The following is a 26,116-nucleotide window of genomic DNA, read 5'->3' as shown; positions in this document are numbered from 1 at the left end:
ACATTACATTAATTTACGAGATCTTGCACGTCGAGGAAAATTAGTTTTGCACGAATCTGTGATTTTCTTGCGTTATTTTTCCGTCTCGATGAAACTGCGTGTTATGTGTAATTAACATCGAAAGTGACGGATGAAGTTTTGCACGATCGGATTTTTGAGAAATTTCAAAAATATTTTTTAATTATATAATCGTTTCATTAAATATTTATTAAAAAGTTAGTACGTATAATAGTTTTTGACATATAAATTATCTTGGAAGCTGCTGTAATTTTTTAATGTATTAGTATCTTACAAATTAACGATATAACATTTATATTATTATTACAATTTAGTTGTTTTTGCGTATTGTGTTAGTAAATCTAAAGATATATTTTATTTTAATTTGAAATAATGGAGATCTTTTGAGAAATAAGATACTCTAATATAAATTATATATTATTATGTTCATTATTTAATTTAAATCTTAATTATAAATTTTATTTAAGCACTTTTTGCATATCCAGTAACTAGAAAATTTTTTAAAAAAGAAATAATGCTGGAGATTTCTTCATGATGTTCTGTATTAAGAGAACTATACTTCATTCTACTCTAATATCATAAACTTTAATGAAGAATTAAAGTTATCTACGAGTTGGATATTTGAGTAAAATTTTTATAAAGGAAAATTTTGCTTCATCCATAGTTCTCAATTCATAGTTTTCTTATGTCGAGGCAAGAAATCTATCTCTCTCTCTCTCTCTTTCTTTTTATAAAACGATTGCAAGGCATACAACGAAGGGAAGAAAGTAAAAAATATTGAAGGAAATTCATTAATTGTAACTGACTATGTATTCATCTTGGTAATGCGTCGTTGAAACGAAATTTCCGACTTATGCAAAGATAAATATTATTTCATTCAACCTATGTAGGCATGTATATGTGTGTATGTATGCTATAACACGTCTATCTGTTCCAAATTCTTGTAGATCCGACGTTGACGTTTACCGAACTAATCTATCTCGGGCACGTATTGTATTTCGAGCTTTTAACGAAACCCGTAGCTTCGCCGCGATTTTAAATCAAATCCCGAAATATCCGAAAACTTTTGGCGAAGCGAGGGGAAAGCAATCGGGCTGGCTGCAAAATGCAAATTCCTGGCACATATTTTTCTCTGTCTCTCTCTCTCCTTCTCTTTTCTTTTCTACACTGTACTAAAACTTGGACCGAATATCCGCCGTTTCCGAAATTTTTTTGTTATTGTTTTCACTCGATCGAAGCGTGACGCTTCATTGCATTTCTACCTCCGTGCGAGCATCCTGCAATCACTTCAACCTGACGCACGACGGATTTTCACGTCGACATATGGATCAGGAAAGCATATATAGAGTTGACATTTGACTGGCCAGCAACCTGATGCAGTTTGTACGGCTTCACCCGTTGATCTTACTATTCGAAACTATCAAAAAATAAAATCGATGCCACGTGTCGCGGTAAAAGAAATATTTCATAGATCCGAATAAATGTACTTTAAAACATCCTCAAACTCTTTAATAGTGAGATTATAATCTTAAAATTATTTCGATAAATTTAATATATAAGTTAATTACGAAATTAGTACATCATTGAATAAAAAAAAATATTATTTAGCATATTTTTAAATCATTATGTAGCTGACATAATATCTCAAACTGTCATATCATCTTCTTTTAAACCTTTTAAATGAATTAAAAACAAGCTCATATTGTATTTGAAAAAAAGATAACACCTTTATAATTTTTTAAGATTGTAAGATACATAGAAAAATGCCGCCGATAAACGATAAGCGCAACAAGTGTAACACTTTGCTTGGCGAAGCGACTAAAGGCAGTTGCCTTTACTACGAACGAGTCTTTTGTCTCCTTGTACTTTAATATAAAAATGAGGGTATTTTGTCTTAGACGTTTCTTTGATCGCTATAAATGACGCTATAAGAGTCCATCTCGATCAATCGGCTACTGTTTCGCGGATATTGAAAATAAATCTGGATTTTACAGTCCGGAAGCATCTGGTATGTAACATCGATAAATAGTATCAAGATTTTATTGGACTTGCACTCTATATATATATATATATATATATATATATATATATATATATATATATATATATGAGTTCTCTTTATTCTGAATATATATATATATATTCAAGTAATTTTCGATTGTTCTATGATATATAAAGAAACAAAGGTATAAATCTCTCGAAACTTCTCAAGAGCTACTTGAAAATCGGAATCTGTTGGGAACATCTAGATTATTTTTAAAATATTTCTTTAAATTTATATTTATACATTTGTTCTGCACGCACATTTAAACAAATTTACTTTAACCTTAATAACATTAAATTTTACAAATAAATTTATATATACATATATTTATATAAATTCAACAATCTTAAATTTATTAAAATATACAGAAAAAATAAATATTAAAATATTATCGCTAAAGAATCTGTCTATCGCTCAACTCTTTAAATTAAATGGATAGAAATAGAATATTTATTCACTTACTGATTAATCATGCGAGTTCGAGCAGCCGATTCAATATTTGAATAATTAATGTATAAAGTTACTATAAAGAGAACTTATTTAATTCATGAGACAAATTAAGCTTGGTCGAAGCTGCAAAATTCATGGATAGTCTATAAGTCAGTTGCACGCGTCGATTCGATTTTACGCGACGGAGATATAAATTATTTCCCGTTTGAATTTGAAATTGGTCGTTAAAACAATATGTGATATGTTTGGCTAACCATAACTATGGCAGGAACGTGCATTTGCATATAACGGGTGCCTTAGAAATACCAGAGTTGATTGATTTCAAAGCGACCATACATTTCTTTTTTTTAGACAAAGATTTATTTTTTTTAACAAATAATCATAAATTAAATCTGCGATATAGTAATACATGCTGTGTGAAAATTCTTAAAACTTTTCGAAAGAAATTTGTGATTTTGGAAATTCTTTTTGATGATTTATGATTTTTTTTATTCTTTTCATTGTTACCAATATTAATGGATTCGCATTTACTCAACAGAAAAATATCCACATTTGCTATCTGTCGCAAAACGGTGCGAATAAACGTCGCTAACAATTAAATAAAAGCACAATTCGCGTTTAACACACGCGCAATGACGAAATACTTCGTGTGCAAACGAAACGAAAAACGTTTAACGAACGTTTTCTATCAAAACAATTGAAATGTGCGAAATTGAAATTCCTATTAAAGTGGCAGAACAGCATCATTCGTGTTTCGACTTCGAGCGTTATAATTTTTGCGACATGTTTGGATCTACGACTTTTCAGTACATAGACATTTAATTAATCCTTTGTGTATTCCGATCAACGAATTTTTAACAAAAGTAGTAATCCAATTAATTTTTTTTATATTCCAATTAATTTTTTTCAAACAATTAAAAATTTATCATTTATTAATAGTTATTTATTAATAGTTTGCCAAATAAAATGCACAGTTATGATTAATTCGTAATGCATTAGAATCCATATAAACAACATATTTTTATTATTTGCAAATATTACATATTTCAAGTTTCCTGAGTTATGTCTGCAAATTAATAGAAATTTCAAATCATCGAATGTGAAAGTGATGAAATTTCAATTCATTGACTGAACTTAATTATTTCACGTGCCGATATGACTTTTACTTCTAATCTCAATTTATATTTAGGCATCTGCTTTCTCGCGTATATTTTGTACTTAAAATGGACACTCTAAAAATAAAAACTAAAATATTATCCTAAAAGGAGATCGCTTTACTCATGAATCATCATGATTTGCATGAATATTGTTTCATTTTTTGTAGCAGCACATCACGATACTACAGGGAGTACTTTTCGTGATTTCGTCGCCATAGCGAACGAGTGGCTCAAGATTCTTCCTGTGCGCGATCTCCGAGCGCGATTTGAGAGGATCTTGTGACGCTCGGCGATTACCATTTCGTCGTAAGGCAAGAAGGATTTGAGCGATATACGCGAGAATCTCGGTTGGCGAGCAAATCGAGCAGGCACCCTGAATATCTCGCGCGTAAAGGGAAGCTCGAACTTATCCATTGACAACTTATCTCGAGGTACGCTCGGATAATAGAGATAAGCGTGAGAGTCGGCGAAATCGAGTGCCAAGAGATAATCTCGGCAAATGTTCAGTTACAAACGCTTAGGCATCACGTACTTGCAATGATATTTCCTGAGAAGCATTACAATTTCATCCAAAAAGGTGTTAGTTAAAAATTCGAGTAGTCTTTCTTTTTCTGTCTCTATATACAGATTTTGTGCTTGCTATTCTTTTGTAACATCATTAAATTAATTTTGATTTAATTAATTTTGATTTAATTAATTTTGTTTCATTTTAATTTTGATCAATTTTGATTTTGATTTAATTTTGATTAAATTAATTTGGTGCAATTTATTATATTACGTGTATTTTTTAATAGTTCTATTATTAATATACAATATACAGAAATTTAAAAAATATATATATCTCAAAATATCTCTATCTTTTATTATCACATTATCAATAGAATTTTAGAATATTGATTAATAATTATTTATAATATGATATTTTTAAAATTGTAGTTGCCGTGTAGTTGTTCAAAATAAATCACAAAATGTTACAAGTTGTTTTCTTAAAATGATTAGACAGAGCGACAAAATTCTTGTTCTGATATCTTAAACTTTGTTAAGATTTTTTATGTGACATAATTGTCAGATTTTTCTCTCAGAGGATGAATATAAAATACTATTAAATTACTATTATAACTGCTAAATTTTGGAAAAAATTTTAATTAATGCGAATTTGGGAAAATTTGATGCATCATTAAATTCTCATTATCAATTCTTACTCATTAAAATATGATTATCTTTCATATCATTTTTGATGTACACTTTATTCGCTGAAAGAATCCAAAATTAATTGGCTTTGCTATGAAAACATGAATATTCTTCAGACACACAGTTACAATTTTAGAATGTTAATTCGAATTCTGTTTGTACAAGTAATGTAGCATGAAAATTTCCTCTTTAATCAACGTGTTTACGATGCTTTAATATTTCGGTGTCCAAATCAATAATTACAGAATTTTACAATCGACTGTAAAATTAAGATTTAACGAGATAGTGTGCGTCACTGATACCGATATTTTTTTTTGCCATTGACTTTTCTGCAGAAGTAATTACCGTAAGTGCGGTTTGTACAACGAGTTCCATGGGGAATGATTAACAATTTAAATAATAAGCGTTTTTTCATGCATAGTTTTAGTCGAATTGATACACGTACATATATAACACAGCAAAAAATTGGAAAGGAAATAATTGGATGACATTTTCATTAAAGAGTTTCTTTGCTGTTTCATTACAAAAGAGATAAAATTATGATTGCACATTCTACATACTGCTACAATAAAGAATTAAAGGAAAGAAAAAAGAGAAAATTATTGAATCATACGAATAAAACAAAGCATACAAATGTTTTCGCTCATTTTTATTAAAACATACACCCTGGGAAATGAGTAGAATATCACAGAATTTGTTTCTGCTTGAAATTGAAAAGTAGAAGTTTAATCAAATATGCCGTGAAAAGATATAACAATATAAATAGTACCAATTGTACATTACTAACTTTGATCTCACATTTAACATTTAACATTTAACATTTAACATTTTTACTATCTGAGATGACAGTAACATTTACGAGCAATTTCTTTAAAATAAATGCTTCATAGTGTATAAACGCAAGAGATCATTCATGCATAAAGTATGTATTTTAAAAGTAGGATATGCTTTTGCTTTATGCTTTTACTTTAAAACGCACTAATGCTTCTGCTTCTACCTACTATCTTTTGCTAAAAGCGCTTACTTTACTTTTATTCATATATGACCCACTTTATCTATTACACTCATTTGTCAGTTCGCGCATCTGTTCTTGTTTTATTTTACACCTCGATAAATTTTCCCGATCGGAAAACTACATTTCTGATAGACCTTCCATATCAACCACGCGGTCATTTACAAACGTCATTATTATTAATTAGCAATTCACCATGGATGATGCATCAGCTGCGTCATTAATACAGGAAAGATGTCGAATTTTGATAAACGCTCGACACCGAAAAGCGAATGGGCGGTAAATATTCGTCATTGGAACGGTTCGACGCGTCTACACGTTTCACGAGCCAGCGAACATTTCGGTCGCACCGGCTATTTCCGACGTGTCAGAGGCGCGCGCGCGAGAAGATTTTTTTTGCGCGGATCGATTTAATATCTCTTTATTAGTCAGCTAGTTATTTTTCCTCAGAGACTTTCTAATACACAATTTGCGATTAGACGTCCGATTATCCATTAATGCATTCGCTTACATGTATAATTTCTAAAATATTTAAATGCATTTAAATCTCATTTAATTTCATACATTTAATGTAACGACATTGAATTGTATATAATACACAAACGTGAAAAGAAGAATATATCAAATTTATTTAGATTTATATTCTGAGTTACATACAAGATATTATTTTTATAGGAAGCGTATAATCTGTGGGTGGGTGTTACTTGAAATTATTTTTTATATCAATCTTTTGTTGATAATAGAACAATTAGATGAATTTTTCTATAACTTGTCAAGATGTTAAATGTCTAAAAGTTTAAGCAACTTTTTCAGATTTATATACATATATAAATTTTACTGTGTAGAAAAGATATTTTTTTAAAGTTTGAATTTTTACAATTATGAACCATTATATTTATTTGAAATTAATAATAAAAATTATTAACTGAGTTTCTGTTAATAACGCGACTCATGATATGATTTGTTTTGATCGACATTGTGTAAATATAAAAATTTTATACTTCCTGTTGTAAACAGAAACCGAAGAGAAATAAATGATATATAGATAGTATTATTCGAAGGATTTAATAACGCCAACGCGCGCGTATGAAGACAGCGCCTGTACGCATGTAAAAAGTAGATTATATCGTATACAAGCCAGTCAGTCATAACCCGACTAATTTAAATTCCCCTGGAAGTGAACACCTCGTGACGTTTATGACAGCGATAAACGATAGGAATAAGTGTAACATAAATGTGGTGTCTATTCGCTTTCGTTGATGAACATGCGACCGTAAACAAATAAATCGCAGTAGTAAAATTTTACATCTAATAACAAACACAGAACTTTTATTTCAATTAGATATACGCCAGCAATTAGATCACGCCAGTAATAATAAACTTCGACGAGTTCGAAGCGTCGTACAGGATTTCTTTGTTCATAATTTTATTTAATAAATCGTTGAAAAATTAATTTTATATAAAGAGCAGTTACATTTTATATAAGTCAAATATGAAATGGAAAAAAATACTTTCTCTCGCTCTCTTTTCTTCTCTTTCTCTTTTTGGAAAATACTGAAATATTCGCTGGAAAATATAAATTTCAGCAAATCTTACTTTTATTCTCTTCTCGTTTTCTTCGCCATGATAAAATTGAGATGTCTTGGCGAATGACTCGAATGTGTCTTCCCGCAATCTTGCCTGTTTACTGACTGTGAGATATTCGATATACCGGTGGGACGGATGATATGGTACGTGGGTGTTACGTCGGGTATACATTCGCTTATCCGTCATCCAAACTATATGTAATAACTGTTTCACGACCCGAAATGCTTGTAAAGGTTTTTCCAATATTTCAAGTGGTATATATTTCTAAGAAAGTCCCATTTTTAAAATATCACGAAAGTAGCACTACTTATTTTATTTTGTAGAATTAAAAATCTGTACAAATCTACTATATATGTATATAATGTAATTATTTGATTAATATAAATTTGACAAAAAAATATTAATAAGATAAAATTTTTAATTTTTAATTATTTTATTTGTCAGTCACTGTCATTTATATAATTATTCATTTCAATAAAAGTTGATTTCTTATCAAAAATGTATAAATAGTTTGATATATATAAATGTATAACAAACAAATATTTAACTCTTATTGTCGAATTCTCAATCAGTTTAATTAAAAATAAATTCTAATAAAGATAAATTCTGACTTGCTCTATTTATTCATCGATAATAAACAAAGTCATTAAGAAAATTGACATTTTTCATTGCCATTTAATAATGATGATAAATCCCGGAGAGAGTTTTAGCATACCGAGTATACATTACGTATTTCAGTCACAAGTTCGATTAAAACAGTGAAGAAAGTGGATAAAATGTAAGTGTAGACAGACAGCGGAATCGCTTACGGAGCTCGTTTTATTCAACTGTCGAAAAAAAGCCGACACGCTCCACTGCTGTTCGCTTAGAAACTCTTAGAAAAGTCTAAACTCCCTCGCAGAGCGGTGGAAAAACGACGACGGGCGAAAACTTTGGCGAAGCATTAGCATCTTTTATACGTCCCTCGACTCGTTCTGCATTTTTTCCTCCCCTCTAAAGAAAGAGCCTTTGAATTCTTCGTCTCTCGCGCCTCTCTCTCACCGCCAATTTTCTCGAACACGTCGCAAACATTATTTCCCGAGCTACAACCGCGTATAAAAGCTCCTCGAAGCATGCCTCACAGCGAGGCAAAAATTCCGTTTTTTTTCATTGCGGGATTATTTTTCGTGGCTTCTGAGGCGACGAGGCGCCTTTTAAAGCTGCCCGACTAATTTAACGCGATAAGGACACTTAAAACCAAGCTTAAAACTTTATAACGAATTCGGAATGAGACGAGAGGAATTGATACTGATCAAGAATTCACGCAATCGCTAGATTTATCTCATACAAATAAAAATTATGAAAATAAAACGAGAAGTAAGAATTTTTACTGTATTTAATGTGTCAGATTTTAATTAAATTTTTTTAAATCAAACAAAAAATATGATTTTATTACACAAGAGTTTAGAATTTTGTATGTGTAAAAATATTTAAAATATTTATTTTACATTTTTTATCTTTTCGTACGATCCTTCATGTTTAATATATATCAGTACTGTGTCAAGAATTCCGGAAACTCAATCTAAACTTGTCTCATATCATAGACTCGTTTTACATTACATATTTTATGAACCAATTTTATAGCATGTATGAGAGAACAGATAACATATTTCATTTCTCGAGAAATCACAGAGATTCACCAAATGTTTTAAGGCAAATAGATGTTTGCTAATCCTCCATTCCCAACATTTTACTTCACTCTTAAGGAGTGAGGAACTATTCTGACAGGAAAATGGAAGCCACAGCTTAACTTTAGTAAGACATATCTCTTAAATATTGCTTCAAGACAATAGCAGTGTTTCCACTTTGCTAAATTAAAAAGTAGCATATGTGCAGCTACAGTTGTTATATATATATGCATAATAATTGACGTACGAAATTAAATTGCCTGTTGGCATTAATTGCAAAGCAAATCAATTTCGAAGATCGATTGTATTGTGTGCGCATCGGATCTGTGGCATAAATTACATTCTTAAGAGAGAGAGAGAGACGCCATTTTTAACGATGCTATTACTTAGTCTCGAGAGAATGGAGCGCAAATCTACCGAGGAATTAAACCGCTTCAGTCGATATCGGAATAGAACTTACTCGCGAAACTTACGCTACTTAAAAGTATCTCTGTTGATTCATAATGAACGAAGTCCATAATATCGAAAAAAGACTATAAGACTCGAAATGAGAAAGGAAAGCATAGCGCAAGATTAAAAGATCCTTCATCGATCGACAGGTTTTGCCTACGCGAAACTTTTAATCAAATTTGCTCGATATTAACTTTCGTCAGGTTGGCTCACACGGAAACTCATTCGAGCATGAGTTATATTATCCGCTTTGCTCCATTTCACTATCTCCCGACTTCTCGGCGGGCATCCGTACGGAATTCGGCGGTATTGAAAACCACTAAAAGTTTGGCTCACCAACATGGCTTCACTTGTTTAATATAAAATTAATTTTACTAATGCTATACAAAATTTAGTAAATGTAAGGGCGCAATTTTACAACTATGAGAATTTTGTTGGTTCTTATGTTTTGAATTTTGATGATTTTATCAAAAATCCTCGGATTTTTTACATTAATCTTATAATTTTATTAGATAGCTTTGATTTTAATTCTTAGATGTATTACTTTTAATTCTTAAATGCAATATTTTTCACAAATTGCTCACGTTTAGTATTATTGAAGATAAAAAGTAATGAAGATTGCAAATAATAGACGTTTACGAGCCATTACAGTGGAGAGGAAAGAAAAATAGCATTATACGCAGTCGGTTCGCCTTCTCGTGAAAAAGAATTACGTTTAAAAATATCACTATAATTAACGTTTGTTCAGAGTGTTTAAAAACAGAACGATAAATTTATCAATTAATCCCGCTAACACAACAAAAACACTTCTTTGCGAAAACGTTTTTCTTTAAAGATGAATAGATCATGCAAACAATTAATACGATTAAAAATAATTATAAATATTATAAATATTATTATATATATCATCAATTTATAATATTTTAAGGAGATGAAAAATTTCTAATATGTTGTAAAATTATTATAAAAAGATGTGTTTTATACATTTTTATAGCATAAGTTAAAATTATATAATTTTTTCAAAAATAATTTCTCACGCAGAAAATTCAACAATATTTCTATGTACTCAACTTCAGCATCAAAAATAATATTAAACTCTATACTAAACTGAGCAAATAAACTTTATCATCACAATGTTTCGATGAAGATATATCCATTATATATATAAGATATAAAAATCACTTTGTTCTATTTTTTCTTATTTTAATATAATCTTATTATTTCATCTTTTTACGTTGGCATGTAATGTAATATTGAGCAGTATTCTTTCTGGATTTTGCATGTTTGATCAATGAAAAAAATTTTGTCTGCGTGAAGAGAATCATGCTGGTGGAATATTATGCCGTGTGTTTGCGAGCTGACTTTTCTTCAAGCAGAATTTACATAAGAATATTGTAGTTTTTGTTTGTGTATTCGGTTCGAATTCTCAAATATGAGATTCGTGGGCGCATGCATGCGTAATTTTCACACCTAAGCGAAGCACGGGTTGAGTTTGCTAGTATTGTTCCATACTATTTCTACATTTTTATCTTTTGCAATATATAAAGTTTAACAATTTCGCATATCAAGTATGCATTGCATTTCATGCTTGCGCGACAAGTAATTATAAAGACAAGATAATTATTATAATAAAAACAAAAGATAATCCTAGTTATAATTATTGTAATTATAGAAAATTTTCATATTCTCGTTAATAATTTAAGATAATTATATTTTTCGGTTTTATTTGATATTAATTTTAAAATCTCTCTTAATTTAAGTTATTTTGCACAGTTTGTAATTAGACATATATGAGATTTAAATTGATAAGAACATCCATATTTACTCATTTAATCGTCTTTGGATTAATATATACAGTATTATATTTATTTCCTTATACTCCTCCTATCAAGCAACTAAAATGACACTGACTTTTATCAGAAATTCAGATCGCTTACAAGAATTCCAGACATATATCGCTAACTTGATCGAAACGTGCTTCGAATTTTCAAGCTTGCCGCAATACGGATCTCTGCTTACATACGCATTTATGATTTTCGTAGAAGAAAGGCTGGAACAAAGTTCGAAACTTTTATCGAATCGCATTCGCAGTCTTGTTTTTCTCCCAGGCAACTGACATGCCATGTCAGACGTTAATAAATTGTAACAGCGCATATAGCGATTGATGTTAATAAAAGGAAAAAAATAGTCGAGAAAAAACTGACGTAATTAGATCGATAAAGTTCAGCTTGAAAAAAATTGCTCCTGCGAGAAAAGTTTTGTACTCGGCCCTTTCACGTTAAGCGTTAAGAGAACAAGAAAGATTAAAGTGGCAGGGCCGTCCCCCGAGCGTGCTAAGCGGTACTTTAGACCGCGAAGCTAACTTACGTTTTGCGTCAACTCGCCACAGTTGCCAGGAGAGATGAAGATCCTTATTAATGCACGCGTTTAGTTCCCAAGAAGTCTCACGAACTATCGGGCTGCAGACGAGCGTGACAGTTAACAAAGCAAATCTCGTATAAACTTCAATCTTATTAGCATAACATACTGTTAACTGATTACTATACGAACGCGCACTACCGTTAAATCTAACGGTATTGTTAACAGAAACCTCGTATCAGTATCGCTTGTTAGCAGTGAATCGCTGTGCTATTGCTAAAATTCAACGAGGTACAACCGCGTAAAGTTACTCGCGTTTAACGATATTCGCATATTAGTACAATATTAATTCACAGTATTAATCACTTCTTGTAAAAGAAAAAATACGTTGTAAAAGATATCGTAATAAAAGAAGAAATACTTGATTATATGTTATATAAAGCGAATATGTGTGCGTAAAAAGTTTTCATTAATATAATCTTTACAATGATTAGCATTTTCTTATAACATATATTTTGCAAAATATTAATATATATTATGTACATCAATTTTTACATATCTAAAAATGTAGATTATAAATTGTGCATGTCCATTTTTACTAATTTAATTAATTTTTATAATTCTTTTTGCAAATGTTGCGTTTTATTCTGTGATTTTATGTAAACCATTCTTTTATATTAAACAATTATTATTGAATAATTTAATTGATTGATATAATAATTTGATTGGTTATTGAATAATTTTTATTTGCAGTATAAAAGTTTAAAATTTATTTTATATAATAAAATATTAAACAATTTATATTGCACACCTCAATAATTTTATCAATGTAGTCATATTTACTCTTCTTTTTGAAAGATATTATTTTGCAAAATACCATGTAATACTGGTATTTTTATAATTAATTTTAATTTGTATAACTATTATTATGTACATATATTTACAGTTGTTATGCATCTTAGTTACAATTATATTGGCTGTAATTACATTGAAAAGTAATAAATGACGATGTACATAATAAAACAGAATAAATTGAAACAGCTCTTTGAGATAAGATCGTATTATGCATCGTAATAATAACGAGAATTTTCCTAGCGTAATCTCATCTTTATGTGCCAGCGAACGTATAAAAAGTCAGAGATGCATGAATTCCTTGAGCCAGAGATGAAGTTTTATATTTTATTTTATCTTCAGTATATATTATACTCTCCATATCGATCGGCGTCAAGATAGATACGTGCTATCATTTATAGACGAAGAATAACGTTTTCGAAATTCGGAGAGAAAATGATCACTCTTTTGTTTTCGATAGCAGAAAATTTTACGATGCGCACCGAAACACCAGTCTCACCCATGCCATTATCAGACCTCCGAGAAAACAGCTGTTAGAACACACACACACACACACACACACACACACACACACACACACACACAGCGCGCTACATTTTAATCTACGTACGTATCTACGCCTCCATTTGCTGCCTTTAATGAACGGTCGAAGAGACCCAGTTAAATCTATCGGAAAATTACGAAGTACTAAAATCAGTAACGAGCTGCGAACAAGCATGAAATTATAGCTTCGTTATAATAACTCCAACACTTTTTGCGAACATGAATAAGTTTTAATAAACTAAGTAAACGATTTTAAAATCATCCATTTCTTTTTGTCAATAATTGTCTTTTTGTCATTTGTCAGTTGCTTATTGTCAATTTAAATTTTTCCGATGACTCGTTCATCATAAATAATAGCACGTATTGCAATGAAGAATTTACTAAAAAATATGCGACAAGTAAACAATCCAAAGAGACGGAAAAAAATAGATATGACATGTATGCATATGAATAAAAATTTGACATGTATGCATATGAATAAAAAATTGGCAAATCAATAATAATAATACTTAGAATTATATTTAACAAATAAAATTAAAAATTTGAACAAATGCAGAAGATTCAACAAAAGCGTTCATCATCTATTAATCTAATTGCAAATTTAAGAGGATTAAAAGAATCGACTAATTATTTTTAGACTTATATAATCTCGTATAATCTAGAATATACAGTGTTGAATAGCGAAGACACTTGGCTGTTATCGTATAGCGTAGTATCAATTTATTCAGATTAATTCGGATATTATTCAAATTCGGTTTTAAGATAAGAGTCAATGTATTTATCAATGCGATTAATTAAGTAGATAGAGTCAATGTATAGCGAACCAGGCCGCCGTTTATATGTTTTAATGAAATGCATAATATCTTTCCAGATCTTGCAAAATAATTTGCGATTAATGTAATATTAATAATAAGTTCCGCAATCATCGCGTTGCATAATACATATATTATCGCCATTTATATTATTTTACACAATGGCCATCGTTAAAAGTAACAGAACAATGTCTTGTCTCTCAAATATATAACACATAAGCATTATTGTATATTCTAAAAAAATTGGAAACAGCGAGACGATTTGTGAGAAATAAATATCTTCTTCAAAAAAAATCAAGTTCCTAATGCGAACGTAAATAAACAAAGACGTAAAAATCCTTCACCGTGATCTCTCAGCTTTAATTTTGATCACGCGAAACAGAACACGAAATATCTCATCAGAGTTTTACAGGCAGTTTTATGGCGCATTGCGCCGACAAATATTACTTGAGGACAGCCAGGAGATTATATACCGCCGGTGACATTGAGACTTGTTTCACTTCCAAGCTCGCACGTGGAGAAAAGGGATGAGAACCGGTCACTAAACTGGACGGAATACCTGAAAGCGGAACGTTCTTCTTTTCTTGGTCCATAAATTCCGCTCGCAGAATCCTTCTTATTGCTTCTCGCGGTTTCAACTGGCGATATATTCCGAAGAGAGAAGGGGAAGGAGGGGAAAGGAGGGACAAAATGGAAAAACAAACGTTCGCATCGTCCGCTTTCCGAGACACGTAACCGCATTTAAACTTTTTGGAACGAGATAGAAGATCCTATATACACGTGGATTCATGGGCACATACCGTGCACCTTGGGAGTTGCACCGCACCTTCGCGTAATAGCGGCAATGTTTCTGTCAGTCGCATCCAGAAACTCGGCATTTCGGAGGGGGTGAAGTTTAAGAGCAAGCTCGGTGGGATGGTACTTTTCGAAATTTCAAAGTTTGACAGCAAAGTTTCAACAAAAAACTTTCCGAGAAAAGGTTGCTATTCTTGAAAATACGAGGCGCTCTAAGAAATTGTTCATTTTTCAATTACACGATCAATGCATGTATCAAGTCTCTTATTTATCTTTTAATTTATAAAAATAATTAGATCGATGATTAAACGTACGATACTTGTCTCATTAATATGTCGATTACAGATTAAAGACATTTATTAATTTATTCAAATATTTAAAATTGCAACATTTATTAATTTATTCAAATATTTAAAATTGCAATTGACACACTTTTTAAATAATATTCCCTGAGAAACTTTTTGAAACGTAACTGCGTTATAATTTTATATGTCATCAAAAGCGTTTCTTTGTTCGATTAACTTTAACTGTAATATGCATTTTTTATCGTAAAATATGTATAATAGCAATTTGCATATAAAATAAATTGCGTAAGAAATCTGTCTCGTTTTTTGTCACTTTTACTAAATAATATGTCGTACAAAGAAAAATGAAAACCATCTAAATAAATAAGTATCGCGTTAGCGTACATTAATATTCTATATATTTAACGTTTTTTTTTTAAGTATAAATTTACTTTACGAAAGCTCGTAATTAGAGTTCTCCTACGCTTTGTAATCGTATATCTTTACGATCGAAGTAATCATTTATGTAATTGAAATTGCCGCTTCTCTTTTACGTCAAAATAAAAAAACGATGCGAAATGCAAAGAATATCTATAGGCGACATATAGACTTTTTCACTTCGTTTTTATTGACACGATCTTCATCTTGTGCATCGAGGAGGCTTTATTTCGCCGCGATTTCATTTTGTTTGATTTATATTGTGAAATACAGCTACGGGGATGTGATCGAACAGTTCTGCACATAAAACCATCCCGCGACAGCGTTCTCGTACTCGCGTAATAATACGTTTCGCCGGTATTTATATCCTCCCATCAATCTCTGTCTCAACCGAAGTCCCGTAGCAACGGCCGGAATGCATCGCCCCCACGTCTCACCTTTGTCTAGATATTTACGTGTATATTTCTTAGACATGTTGATCGTGTGAAAATGAAAATTAATGATATAAAATATTACCGTCATTCGACCACAAAATGTTGTCATAAAATATATGTATACAGTATAAATTTTCTTTAAAAAATGTAAGATTTACGTTACTGTTGTATTTGCTGTTATATGTAAATCTGCGTACGCGATTGTTACTATTTTAATTTAATATCTGACGAAAGAACGTAATACATATAATTTAATATTATTTTATTCTCCGATTAATTAGAATTTTGATGAGCAAAAATAAAATTATATGCCATTTGTTTTTGCTTCAGCTTTTCATCACTAAAAGAAAGCACTTTCCTGCAAGAATGAAATGCGTAGAGCGGCTGAAAATGAAGATAACTCATTATCAGACGAGAAGGTAAAGAAAATTCGAACGGTATGATTTTACCAAGACTTATAATTCCGATTCCATTTACGTCGAGGAAGATGCTAAGTGCAATTGATTATTGAAGCGCAGGTGAGGTTCAATATAAAAAAAAAAATCTCACGGGAGAAGAAATTGTCGAGGAACTTTCAATCGCTTCCTCGAAGAGATAGCAATGAACAACTTTTGCTTCGTGAAATATATTTTAATATCTCGGAGTAATGTATTTCAATATTAACCCACAGTTTTCAAGAAGCAATTAATAAAATTATTAGTTTTTATTAAGTGGAGCACAGGAAGAGAGAGATATGGACAAGATTATTTTGTTAATTTGTTATTAATATCAGAAAATTTTAGATATGATAATATTTAATTAAAATTTAATTTGATTTATATCATGCATTTCTTTTTTCTTAAAAAAGATAATTATATTTTTAAAAAAATAGAAGTTTTATTTTCTTTGGAAAATATAAAATAAAATTATATAAGCCTAATTCTTATATGTTCACTATAGATTCATTATTATTTTTATTACATGTATACATGTTTATACATTTTATACATGTTTTATAGATGTGAAAAACTACGAAACTATATTTGCACGCGTACGCATGCGATACACGTAGAAACATTTGCATGATCAGATTCGAAAGCCGCAGGAAATTCAGTCACGTTGTCGGACATCACCGTGGTAGTATTAGCTAGTGTTAGATTTCAGTCTCGTCTAATCCGTGTGACTGATGGCTTTATGGATTTGAATTTCGGAAACTTGGTGGCAATCCAAAATGTTCAATAAATTTATATATAATGCGACAATAAACAAAGTATCATTTTGCAAAATTATTTGTCATGCTTTACAATTAATCCAGCTGTTAAATAGTTATAAGCATGTTTATGAACGAATGTTTGACTATTTATAAATAAATTTCTAATTACAATAAATTATTTAGAGAATTTGCATATAACAAATTCTGCGAAATTATTACGCTAAACGATACTATTCAATTATTGAAAATAAAGCTGGATGAAACATAATATTATATTTAATGTAATGTATAATTATATATATTTAATATATATGTGATAAAGATTCATGTTTGTGCATATGCCATATTATAAATCAAAATTATCCATAATTTCGCGTGTAAAACAGTATTTTACAAAAAATTGATATAATTGCTAATTCTCGCGAAGAATTTACTATTAAATAATCAGCTTATAACGTTCTCTTTTATAATAATAATCGTACAATTGTAAAAATGATAAAATGTTCAAAACTTTATTTTTATGATTAATAAACAGTTAAAAAATCTATCAACATTCTCTTACAATATTCTTTGATAGATCAATCAAAAAGTTTCATCGTCAAATAAAGAGTCAATTAGAGAAAATATGTTGCCGGATCAATTATACAATGAACATGTAGTCGCCAGATTTAATTTCCGTCTATTTCTCTTCTCTCCTTTTCTCCTCTTAATTTGGCTCATCACAAGATTTTCTCGCTTGTATCACGAAAATAAAAATGTCTTTGACCCGTTATAACCAGAGAGATCTCTTCCTTGTGTCTTATTCTTTGCTTCTTTTATTCTGTGTATCCGCGTGCAGACTCGATAAAGATTTTATCAGGTTAATATTTCCTTCCGCGAGCAATATTTTGTAAGAAAGAAAACGGTAAAATATCTACAGATAGTTTCCAGGATATATTTTAGCTGGAGTTAACCATTTTACTCGGAGTTGTTATTGTTACTTGCCAAATTCACCTGGCTTTTTCAATTTTGAATCGATGAAATATTTCAGAAAGAACTCTGAAATATTTCGTCGAATCGCCGAAACGCAATAACTTTAAAAAATCGCATGCTATCTCCAGATAATAAACAATTTTATTTTATATAAGTTTAACACACACAAATATGTGTACGCACGAATGTTTATCTGCTGTCTCGATTAATTATCTCACGTCGTCATAAATAACAAAATCTTTACAAATCAATTAATTATTTAGAAAAAATTTCCTTTTGCGAATTATTGAAGTAAATTGCAAATTATAGTAAATTATTTAAACGCATTTCGCGTTTTGCTTGTAATTGAGTTGGAAATTTTAATCCATCAAAGCGCAAAGCGTAATCTACTTGGCACTGTCATTGTAAAAAGTCGGCGTGTCCTGAGCCATCTAAATCTAAAATTTAGACACGTCGGGATCCACATCGGCACGTTACCATGTCTCTGATATTTAAATCACGAAACGTTATTTCGTCATTCCGCGAGCATCTACATTGCCGGGTGTTAACAAGATTTCTCAGTCACTCGAATTTTCAAGCAAAGCGGCTAGCTTTTGAGAGGAGTACACGCCTTGCTATTCGTGGGAGACGCGCTGAAAGTCATCCCAGGAGCCTATTTCGGCAGCGGCAATGGAATCTCTTTGATCCTGTAGGCGGAACGTCCATCAACAGGTGTACAAGTCGGCGGCTCGAGAAGGCTCGTGTCTCTCTTTCTCTTTCTCTCTCTGTCTTTCTCTTTTTCTTCTTCTTTTTAATCTTGTCTCGTTTTCTCACAAAATAGGAGAATTCACACAGGAACGATTACGTGCTATTTTTAACACTAGTGTACGAGAAAACAATGAACGTATCTGACGGCGAATTGTCCCCTCCTACTGGTTACAGCGGTTTCCCCTTTGCCATCCGAAATGCGATGCCTTTGATGATGGTCATAGGGTGCTACGACCGCGTATCGATTCCTGTGGGACATCGTTTTGGGAAGCGGGACCGCGCATTAACCGTGGCACTGCCACCCCGAACAAGTCCCTTTAACCTCTAATAGTACTGAGCGATTACTCTCTACGAAATTTTCTACGATTTAATTACTCGGCCTAAAGGAGCAATCTAGATTGAAATATTGTAAAATTGATTTATGTTATCAGAGAAAAATTTTTCCGAAGTAAAAATATTGAAAACTGAAAATGCATTTTGCAGCTATTCTTCCATAAATATTTTAAAAAATCAATATTTTGTTACATTTATAAAGATGCAAACAAACGATATATTGAATATTTTATTTAACTGTTTCGAAAAATTATATCCATGTCATAAATATTTTAATATATCAATTTATGTAAAACTTTTAAATTTTTGGACGCACACATATCGCGCATAAGTAAATAATTAAACTATAAAATTAGATACGAAAAAAAGAGATGTTTCTTGTCGTCGCTAAGTGTTAAGAATATTTAAATATATGCAAAATTTTTTGTCAATATATATATTAAAAGAAAGAAAATAAATATAAAAGCATCAGAGTTTATAAATTTACATCATGATTTTATCATAGCCATTTTGTATTTGCGACTATATAATTAATCATATGATTAAGACTGCAACATCAGTTATTTATAACTGCCACGTTAGCAATGTCACGGCATTTCACAAAATGCTCTTAGACATTTCACGATGCTAGACTAGCTTGACTCTATATCATCATTTTACTTAATGTGCTTAGTCGGCTATCCTACCGACCAAATTTGAGAATTTTAATTATATGATTATGATATATAGGTCGAGTTGTTCTCGCGCATATAGTAACTATAATAATATCATTATATTTCTTAATTTTGGCTGCTTTTAAACAATTATCGTGCTATCATTCTGAATTGCGAGAAAATAGGTTGATATGACAGTATCTTTTCGGTTTCGAAATATGATCTTTGCCACGTATTTGATGACAGCTAAAGGGTTGATAAGGATATTGATTTTCACATGACAGACATGAAAGACAGACTAATATACACAGAATCTGCAATGCTTGATCTAAAAATTTATACACAAATCGAATATATCTGACTTGTAAGAGCAACAAACTTTATAGCTGTCAATCACGATCTACATATGTGCGATTAAATTACAAAAAAAAGAGGAAACCGCATTTAAATAAAACTATCAATTAAAAAGAAATTTTTAATATTTCTCTTATCTCTTCTTATGTTATATATATATATATATATATATATATATATATATATATATATATATATATGTATAACATAAGAAGATATATATATATATATACATATATATATGTATATGTGTGTGTGTAAGTAGGTGGGTGTGTATAATTATTAAAAACCTATTATTTCTGGCGAATTTATAAAAAATTAATAAAAAATTAATTTAACACTCACCAGTATGATGCGCAATAGCGGAGTACACAACACGTAGTAAAATCTGTAACATATAAATATATCCAAGTTTTATATAAAATAGTGTCCAAAATAATTAATATTTTAAGTAATTATTGCACGTATTAAAATATTTTTTGTTCCTTAAATAAATATTTAATAAAACAATTACATATTTTTGACAAATTTTTCTAGATATAAACTTTCATATATAAAAAAGATATGATAAATATAAATTTAATCTGTATATAACTAATTTAAGTATTATAAATCATACATAAATATAAGCAATTTAAATATTTTATGTACAACTACGAAAAAATATTTTAATTACACAATTTTTTATTAAAAATGATTTAACTAATTTAAAATAATATTTTAAATATTTTATATATGTGCACACACACATATATTATATTACAAGAGTAATATAAAATGGATTACTACTCATATGCAATTAGTTTTATATTTAAAATTATTACAAATAATAAATTAAAAATATTATAAATTACTCATTTCTGATTGTTTCGCAATCGCCTCGAAACTTTCCGAGATTTCTTTCTTCTCTCTTTGTTCATATTTTACTGTTTCTTCTTGGCACTTAGACAATAATTTATACTACACTCACGAAATTTGCACAGTCAATTATGTGATTACGAGTATACTAATTAATAGAATGTAACGATCGCTCGACACTTTACAGCACTTTCAACATTAATCATATGCGAAGAGAAAGAGAGAGAAGAGAGAGGGGCACGCACTTTACAAAGTAATTCAAAACGAATGTAACGAACTTTAACAAATTGAAGAAAGATCATTCTAAGTAAAAAATATTATATGAATATAACTATTTTATTCTTCATATTTATGTAGTTCTAAAAGTTTTAAAATTTTGTTGCTATCATAATAAAATCATATATTTGATAAGAGATAACTTTTGAGAAATCAAAACGAAACAAAAAAATACAATACATCAATTGTTTACAAATCATTGTTTTGATTTTACTATGATAGCAGCAAAATTTTACAACTTCTGTAACTGCGTGTGTATAAAGAACAAGATATTTTATATTCATATGCCATTTTTTATTTAGAGAATGACCTTTCAAATAATCTATCAAAGTTTATACACTCGTTTTCAATCGTCCTATATAATAATAAAAAGAGCAATTACGATCCGCTAGGCATTGACAAACACGTGACCAAGTTTATTCGCTATAGTAATTCTACCTCTGTTAGTAACGAATACGTTCGCATCTTATTTATTAATGTTAGGGCATCTTTTGCGTTGTAACACGAGTAAATAAATAAAAAATTAAAGTTGAAAATATGAATATATATGTGGACAATATTTGGAAATATATATTTATATAGTTACATTTATCAATTGTTCCTAAAATAGATTTCGATTGATTAAGTTTCGCAAGAAATAGCTAGATTACCATTGACAATTATGTATAAATGCCGAATTTATGTAGTATATAATTGAGAAATATTAAAATAATAATGAGATGAGATTAATATCTATCATATTTTCCAATTAAATGTCAATTTTAATATAGTTTGATTCGAAATCAATCCGTTCTGTATTCTATACAATGCACTTCATTAGTAATTAAAAAAATATGAAATATATATATATATATATATATATGAGACACAACAGTTTCACTCCGATACTACGCAATATTATACGAATCGAATTAATAATGAGTTTTAACATGCGCTAAACTATCAGAAATAATTGGAATTTAATATTGCAAGTATGGTAAATTTCGTATGCATAATTCTTGCGAAATACATATTATTAATAAACAATCGATATATCACTTAAATAAAGAAATAGCCGTTGTCGCAATTTATTCCGCAAAATATTCTCATATTTTCTTATATTTCATTTACACGAGAATTAATCAATTGCGCGTACTAATCGTTAATTTGTAATAATTATAGAAAATCACCGTATTTCGAAGGATAATAAAACGATATGCAAAATAGTTCGCATCATTGTTCATCATCTTTCGCTGCACGAATGACAATAAAATAACTGCGTACAATAGTACGCTACAAGAAACGAATGCCGAATGTATGATAGTTAATTACGTCGTCATGACAAAATATTTTATATAATACAAAATAAATATATGCAGAATTTTATTCCTTCAATTCAAATTTAATCATTAATAAATCGTTGATATATCGTTTTTTGTTTCTGTAATCACTCGATTCATGAATTATCATGTTTAATAATGTAGTTTTATCGATTCGAAAATTACGAAATGGCCAAAAATTCAGAGAGCACGAGAGACAACATATATTTAAAGTATATCAAATACATTTAAAGAAATCATTATTTCTTCTAAATATTGCAAACAACGATTTATAGTGTTTCTATCCTTCGTCTCTCATTTCGATTCTTCAAATTAATATATATCAAAAGAATTACCTGGTTTGATAAATTGTTGCCTCGGTTTAGGTTAGGTTAGGTCAATCACAAGAGTTCACTACGCGAGAAAATAATCACTAATAACTGTGGCACGTTTATGAATTCTCAATTAGCTAATCGTTCGTAAGAGAATATCGCGTTTAGGAATAGTACACTATTCGTTTCACGATCGTAATTCGATAGATAACACGACGACACGCGAAACGCGTAGGTCACACTCAGGGTTTATAAACTCCTTTATTAAATTTATACCGGCGTTAGTAACGCCATCTACAAGTCTCAGCCTTCAAATAATATAAACTATCTTCTGAAAAATCAATTTAGTGGATCAAACAAAATACGATAGGTCAAATACGCTGGAAGACACGTGTTACAATATATTGTTGTCAATTGTAGTGTCAAGCGTTAAGCGTTTAACATTATTTATTTGTATTTGATCTATCGTATTTTGATCCACCATGTTGGTTTTTCGGAAGATAGTTCATATTATCTTAAGGCAAACTTCTAGATGGCGCTAAGAAATTTTAACAAAGGAATTTACAAACCCTGGTCAGGCTAATATCACATTTGTCGTACGACAAATTTTTTAAGCACATTGATTGGCTGCGGGATAGTAATTTTTTGAATCTTTAGAAACTTTCTATCCCGCAGCCAATCAACGTGCTTAAAAAATTTGTCGTAAGACGAATGTAAGGCCGATATTATACTTGTCGTACGACAAATTTTTTAAGCACATTGATTGGCTGCGGGATAGAAAGTTTTTAAAGATTCAAAAAATTATTATCCCGCGGCCAATCAATGTGCTTAAAAAATTTGTCGTAAGACGAATGTAATATCGGCCTCACCGCTTGAAGGTCGCCGCGCGAGTGACGACAAAGCGATACGTCATCATGTTACCGAACACGTACTTCGCGCGTAATCGAACGAAAAAGATAAATTCCTGAGTGTTTTCTACGTGTTTGCTACGTCATTCGCGCGGCGTCACTCGAGTGGAAAGATACGAGATATTTCGTGTATCGTTATCGATGAATATTATTTATCAAACAATCGCGAGAGAGATACCGTAAGGTACTTGTGATTGATAACCTATAACCTAAGTCGAGGCAACAATATATATATATTATTTCCTTTTACAATCAATTAACAATGGACAATTTATAAACGTGCCGAAACGACGATTATTTATCAGAGTAAATATTTTTCGTGATACATTTATTTGAAATAAAAATTGAAGTGACAGGGAACTATTAATCATTATTTCATTGCGAAAATAAATATAATTCAAATATATTTGGCGCTTCCAATTCTTCTTCGTGTAATTTTTTAATGATTTTATCGATCAAAAACGCCTAGTGATGTACAAATTTTAAGACTGAATAGCTAAAGTAATTAAAAAATCATAATTAATAACTTATTGATTGGAATTGAGAGAAGGATATTCTGCATACATTTATCTTGTACCGTAGTGTTTTGTGATGGCAAGAAATTTGCCATCGACGATTTATTAACTATCATATACACGTATATTCGTGGCGCTGTTTCGTCTTTCGACAGGTAGCGCGCAGTTATTTACGTGTCGCGCGCGACCTTGTCATTCGTGCGGCGACACTTGAGCCAGTAGGCAACGCTGCGAAGCGGTTTCACTTGTATTATTCCTTATAAAACGCGATCTCCTCCATAATTATTACAATTACGGTTATCAGTACACGAAAGTGATTATTCTCGCGATAAAAAGTAACGAGACGTAAAACGGAATTGCGACGTAATTTCATTCGATTAAAGAAAAAGCATGATATATCGATTGTTTATTAATAGAACATATATTTTGCGATATTTTTATGCATTCAAAATTTACTGTACTTGCAATATTAGATTTCGAATATTTATTTCTCAACAATCTTTTGTGTCTTAACTAATCTTAACTCGATTCGTGTAGTATTGCGTAGTATCGGAATAAAGTCGCTGTCATATTATATGCATATATATATTTTTACATTTTTCAATTAATGAAACATTGTACAGGATGCAATATCGATAGATTCCCAATCGAACAATGTTAAAATCGGCGTTTAATTTGATTGGAATTTAATAAAGTGAGGCTGTCGTTAATCCGGTATTTTAATTTACTTTACCAATCTTTCTTGATTAATTTGCATCATATATAAATTCGGCGTTTACGTATACATCGTTCTAATTTGTCTAGGCGCGCATCTCGTGACATTTATTCAATCCAAGTTTGTCATATGGGTGATTGACAAATCTAACTACGTATATTTCCGAATATTGTCCGCAGATATGCAGCTTTAATTTTTACTTGTATATTCACTTGCAACGCAAAATTGCTCCGACAATAAAATACGGGCGTATTTGTTAACACAGAGATAATAGCGAATAAATTTGGTCGCATGATTTTTGTCGAGAGCGTCGTAATTTAATTGCTCTTTTATTCTTATATAATAAAGTGCGCGTCCCTCTCTCTCTCTTTCTCTCTCTCTCTATATTTATTTCCCTCTCTTTTCTCTCTCCCTTTCTCCCTGTCTCCTCTCTCGCGATTGTCGGGAGTGTCGGGAGTGCCGTACAAAGTATCGCGCGATCGTTATATTCTATCAATAAATATATGCGTGATCGTAATTAATCGTGCAATTTTCGTAAATGTCGTATAAATATGGTGTTAGTGCAACGAAGAAACAGCAAAAGGGAAGAAAAGAAGACTCAGAATAGTTTTGGACGACGGCGAAACAACCTAGAGTGAGTAATTTATAACATTTTTTATTTGTTAGATGTAAAATTAAGCATATATATTTCTCCATGGTAATAATCCATTTCATATTACTATGTAACATAAAGTATGTGTGTGCACATATATAAAATATTTAAAATTTCATTTTAAATTATTTAAAGCACTTAATAAAATATTTGTAGTAATTAATATTTTTTAAAGATACATATATAAAATATTTAAATATTGCTTATAAACATACATAC

At 30.4% G+C, this 26,116-nt stretch overlaps 1 protein-coding gene and 1 long non-coding RNA gene across 5 annotated transcripts in view; one reads left to right on the top strand and one right to left on the bottom strand.

The window, feature by feature from the left end:
- Nucleotides 1-26,116, bottom strand: part of Dop2r (dopamine D2-like receptor) — a 213,744-nt gene that overhangs the window by 133,415 nt on the left and 54,213 nt on the right. The gene's annotated exons all lie outside the window — the stretch shown is intronic.
- The window catches only part of LOC145963550 (uncharacterized), a 188,727-nt gene continuing 187,105 nt past the window's right edge, over nt 24,495-26,116 (top strand). For both annotated transcript variants that reach the window (XR_014436195.1, XR_014436196.1), the window contains exon 1: nt 24,495-25,879. This is a non-coding gene — a long non-coding RNA (uncharacterized LOC145963550). The remainder of the gene's footprint in view (nt 25,880-26,116) is intronic.

This window comes from Camponotus vicinus, unplaced genomic scaffold (assembly GCF_025532165.1).
Source record: "Camponotus vicinus isolate PSW18456_S1 unplaced genomic scaffold, iyCamVici1.0 SCAF_12, whole genome shotgun sequence".
Classification (NCBI taxonomy): Eukaryota; Metazoa; Arthropoda; class Insecta; order Hymenoptera; family Formicidae; genus Camponotus; species Camponotus vicinus.
This window is presented reverse-complemented; position numbering and strand designations above follow the sequence as displayed.